The 5,404-nt window shown below is 45.6% G+C and overlaps 1 non-coding gene across 1 annotated transcript; it reads right to left on the bottom strand.

Annotated features, from left to right (window-relative positions):
• Positions 1-3,152: 3,152 nt before the first annotated feature.
• Positions 3,153-3,316, bottom strand: LOC142205506 (U1 spliceosomal RNA). Its single transcript, XR_012716495.1, has one exon. It is a non-coding gene; the product is annotated as a U1 spliceosomal RNA (small nuclear RNA).
• Between the last annotated feature and the right edge of the window lie 2,088 nt (positions 3,317-5,404).

Raw genomic sequence — 5,404 nt, 5'->3', positions numbered from 1 at the left:
TGATTCATGGGCGCGTCTATAATGTTGTGTCTGTTTATAAATCGTAATTATCACCACTTACCTGAAATGTTTGGGTTTTTTTTTCCTCGGATTGCGGAGTTAGGTTGGGCCTTGATGTTTCCATGGTGACCATTTACGAGAGAAGAGAGCGGAGAATCTGCCGGCGTTTGTCAGATGATGGAGGAGCAGACACTTCTCCGAGCCCACGGCGATGCTCTTTCTACCACCTTCTATAAATCAGCGGTTTCACCTATGGGGAGAAGCTTATGTTTTCCTTAAACGCTCTTTTTTTGCTATTTTTTTTTTTCATTACCAAGATGTTCATTACAAGCCTTGTTTGGCTGCATTGCTTCACTGAGGGAGGAACCACATTTTGGTTGCACGGGGGTTCACTATAGCAGTTGCACCCTGGCCCTGACGCCCAACAAGTTCCGATACGATAGAAGTTACCAGTGTTGTAAATGTATATGGCAGGTGTTATAAATTTTGCATTGAGTCTCAGAAGCTTCAACTTCCACCTTGGAGGACATCATAGGAAGAGATACAGTATGGAAGCCATAACAAGATGATATGAGTAAGGTTATTTTGCACATACTTCACAACCTTCAGGATCGGGCCCGGGAGACTTATAGAAAGGGTTTCGGAACCTTTTTTTTAATACCATGCCCCATTTCGGGACATGGGAAGGCCAATGTTCATGCCATGCCCTTTATCAGGATGTGATTGACACAATGTATCCATGTCATCGATACAATGACAGATGAGAGAGCATTACCCCAACCCCAGATTTTCCCACTTCTTTGCGGTCACCTCTCTGTTCGTAAAGGTCCTTGAAGTTGTGGGAAAGTTGAGCAATATGCATACAGTAAGTCACATATATCCATAGGGATCTGGTCACCCAATGGAGGCCAAAAGAGAAGCTCTTATCAATATTATTATTTTTTAGCAGTGTGGAACAGTGTTAAAGACTGCGCTCCAAAATCGGCTTCCCCTTCGGTTTTGGCACCTAGGGACTTTGGCTTCAACTCATGAATTGTGACTAGGGTTGAGCGATCGGGATCGGAAAAGATCGGATTCCGATCGGCGATCGAGTAAATTTCACAGTCGCGATCGGAATTCCGACCCGATCTTTCCCAGCGGGTTTGAGATCAGGGGTTATCTCAAGATCGGCTCAACTCCAAAAGTGACTTTTCCCATAGAAAAGCAATGACTAGGGTTGAGGATCGGGATCGGAAAAGATCAGATTCCGATCAGCGATCGAGCAAATTTCACGATCGAGATCGGCTGGAAAATGATCAGAAATCGGATTTTAAAATCGATCTTGAAATCTCAAGATCGGCTCAACCCTACTTGTGACTTCTTCACTAATGCAAGTGAATGGAGTAGGGCTGAGCAATCGGGATCGGGAAAGATTGGATCTAGAGATGAGCGAGTAGTACTCGATCGAGTAAGTATTCGATCCAATACTATGGTATTCGAATACTCGTACTTGATCGAGTACCACTCGCTGTTCGAATGTAAAAGTTCGATGCAGAACCAGCATTGATCGGCCGAATGCTATACAGTCGGCCAATCAACGCTGGTTCTTCTCCTACCTTTAGAAGTCTTCTCCGTGCAGCATCCCTTTGGCGTCTTCCGGCTCTTCAATCACCCTGCCAGGCATCGGGCCTGGGCAGAGCCGACTGCGCATATCTGCTTGTAGTGCGGACATGCACAATCGGCTCTGCCCAGGCCCGATGCCCTGCAGAGTGAATTCAGAGCCGGAAGAGCCGGAAGACGCCGCGGGGACGCTGCAAGGAGAAGACTTCTCGGAGGATCCAGCCCGACCCTCACTCGTGGACTTGGTAAGTATAATTTGATCGAATGTTGCCTACCCCTGAAACGAACATTTTCCCCCCATAGACTATAATAGGGTTCGATATTTGATTAGAGTAGTCGAATATTGAGGGGCTACTCGAAACGAATATCGAACCTCGGACATTTTACTGTTCGCACATCTCTAATTGGATCCCAATTGGCGATCGAGCAAATTTCACGATCGGCTGGAAAATGATCAGAAATCAGATTTTGAAATCTCAAGATCGTCTCAACCCTAACAGTTTGCTCGAGACGTATCTCCATTTGTTCAGTTTTGCAAAAAAATTAGCAATTTGGAATATTTGGGTTGAGCCCAGCTCGGTAGGAGACAGATGGCCCACCTCTTGTATCCATGTATAATATAGATAGGAAAAATGCAGAAGGAATTCTGAGCCTACGGGTTGCACGACAGCAGCGCGACGCAGCTCAGACTTTATCACAACATGTCATGGAGATTGAGCGCTGTCAGATTCTATAATATCCATCACCCATAACTGCGCCGTATAGACCCAGCATGTGAAGTATAGATTATTGTTTAGATTTCACTATAATCTGCTTTTAATGTGATGATCCAATAGAAAGCTATTAAGCTTGAGAGATGAAATTAAGAAGCAGCGGGACGCAGAGATCAGTCTCATTGAGCAGCGCTAACTAGAATATGTCCTAAAGCCACAACTATTGGCAGAGACATTATTTCGCCATTTCTCTTACAAATGGTAGTGGTCAAGAAGCGGCACGTCCCCGGAGATATCAAAGTGATGTTTGGAGTAATGACCTCGTGCACCATCATTTATACTTTTAGTGATAGTTTATTATGGGTTAAGTTGTCACATGGTGCATTGAATCAGGGGTGTAACGATCAACCAACCGGACCGGAAGATGTAGGGATCCAGATGGAGATGACCAAGGTCTTACAGGACCATGGCAGTGGTTGAGGAAAACCCGAAACCCCTTCCTCCTAAAAATGATTCTCATCGGCACTCATCTCTGCTGCCTGTGCGGGTCACTGTCCTAAACTCTCCAGGCAACAGAGATGAGTGCCGATTAGGGTCAAGCCGATCTTGAGATTTTAGGATCGTTTTTAAAATCCTATTTTCAATAATTTTCCAGTGAAATTTGCTCGATCGCCGATCGGGATCCAATCTTTCCCGATCCCGTTCGCTCAACCCTAGTGCCGATCTCTGCTATCGGTGATATGCAAGGGTGACGGCCCTTCCAAGTCTATGAAACACGGCTGCAGCACCCATAACCACCACTGTCTAGAATTTGTTTTTTGATTTTTTGGGGGGGTTTTTCAGGGGAAAGCGCGAACGCAGTCCCCCATTACCACAAATTATGCAGTCGAGTTTCCCGCATTTGGGGAAATCGCAGGGGTCAGCACACCCGCAGTGCAATGGATGAGCCTCACCCTGGGAGAGCCACCTTCGTGTTCATGGACTCTCCCCTGCCAGGTAAGTATTAGAATTTGTTGTAGGGATGGAGATATCCAGGGCCATCTGGAGATGACCAAGACCCTTGAGATCAGGGAAAGACCCAATTCCTCGATCATTTCCTCCCTTATGAAGATAATACAACTCCGGGAGCAGAACTGGGCGCCATCTTTGGAAGTCATTATACTGAATTCTTCAGGCTGTAGAGATGAGTGCCGATCTCTGCTCCCAGTGATGTGCAAGGGCTGCCATCCCGTCAAACAGCTGATCAGCTGGGGTCATGATTGTTGGACCCCCACTGATCTCTGATTCACAATGAGCGTTTGATTTAGGTAAATGGGTTAACATGTTAGGTTTTGGTGACTGATTCCCTTTAATCTGTGGATCGCTATATGGAGGGCGCCAGCTCTCTGGAACCCGCAGATCTACCACCATATATGTTGGCTCCCAGTATAGCAATGGTCTTCTTAGAGGTACCCCTTTGTTTCTAGCACCCCCTCACACAATTAATCCCATATTTATGGGCTATATATTGTAAACCAGATACTAGATGGATACATTAGTATCATGGATACTAGATCAAGATACATCTCATAATGACGTCATGAATCTGTGTCATAATTAGTATTCTCTATATTGTTAGCATGTTACCTTGTGATCTCCGTGCGACGCTCCTGGCGGTTTATACAGGTCTCCGACCACCTCCATGTATACATGTATTTTATCATGCTCCATAAATATAAGCGATGGCGGAGGTGATTAATCATTCCATTAGGGGAAGGTTATGCATTCAGTATTCAAGTCACTACAAATTACAGACTTCTACTAATAGATCTTTATGAATCATCCCCACGGCTTTAGTAAGAATCAGGAGAAGCCATGCCGTTACACAGACTGTGGCACTTAAGAATGTGCAGAATGTAATGAAGTGCCATTATATATTACACTATAGGTCTGCCAAGACACAGCCGAGTGTCCGTCACTGCAATAAAGGGTTAACAATGGATAGTATATCTTCATGTTTTAGGCTACGTGCACACTGTCTACCAATAGAGTATTTGGACACTGGTGGTCCGAGCGGCACGAGCGGCAATTCCAGCCTCAACCCTCCGGAGCTTTCCACCAGTCCTTGTATGACGGCTAGTGGTATTTTATTTCATTGGGCTTGGAGAAGACAGGTAAGTCCTTTCACCGATTTTGGACGGCTGCTGGACCCCTTAGATTGGCAATCCAACTCATCCCCAGAAATGCTTGATAGGGTTCAAGTGTAGACTCTGGGCAGATCAATCCAATCGGTTAACCTGATTGTCACCGTACCAAGCCATGGTAGACCACGCTACATGACAGCTGGCCTTGTCATCGCGGAAGTAACATTGGCCCGACCCATAGAACCGCCATAATGTAGGAAGCACACTGTTATCTAACATAGTGCAATAGGCGTCGGGGTTGAGTTTACCATGTACTGGGACCAAGGGTCCATACCAGGAGAAACACCCCAGACCATAACTCCACCCCCGCAGAACTTTACTGTGTGTCCAAATACTTATTGGTAGACAGTGTATTCAATTGAACTTCTATTATGTAGAACTTGTCAGAACCCCAGCAACAATGTTAACTTTTAATTGTCTACAATTTCGTATGTGGGTCAAGTTCCCTTTAATGAGGGCTTCGGGTCCTTTATACGGAAGCTGATGGGGGTCTCGTCTGAAGCCCATGTAATAGCAAGTCATGCAATTTTCTTAAACTATACCATTCCTTCCTATAGCAGAGAAAATTTGGAAATTTATAGCTAATGGTCTATACCTAGATCACCGAAAACAGATCGTGGGGATTCAACGTCCAATACCCCATTGACCAACTAATTGAAAGGTTCTCAGCAAGGCTCAGCACCAGGTACAGGTCCTATATAGTGGACGGTGCTGTAGAAAAACACTGTTACTTACCTCTCCCTGGTTCCACTGCACTCTCGGCTGATGTCAGCCATCTTCAATGACGTCCGGGACGTCATGTGACATCTGGGACATCATGCAAATAGGCCTGAAGACTGCCTGGAGTTCGGAAAGGTAACACTGTTTCCTTATCTCTCCTGGGCCTCCAATCATTATACTCAGGGGATC

Source organism: Leptodactylus fuscus, chromosome 5 (genome assembly GCF_031893055.1).
Source record: "Leptodactylus fuscus isolate aLepFus1 chromosome 5, aLepFus1.hap2, whole genome shotgun sequence".
NCBI lineage: Eukaryota > Metazoa > Chordata > Amphibia > Anura > Leptodactylidae > Leptodactylus > Leptodactylus fuscus.
Note: the sequence above shows the minus strand (reverse complement) of the source record. Positions and strands in the feature narration are given on the sequence as shown.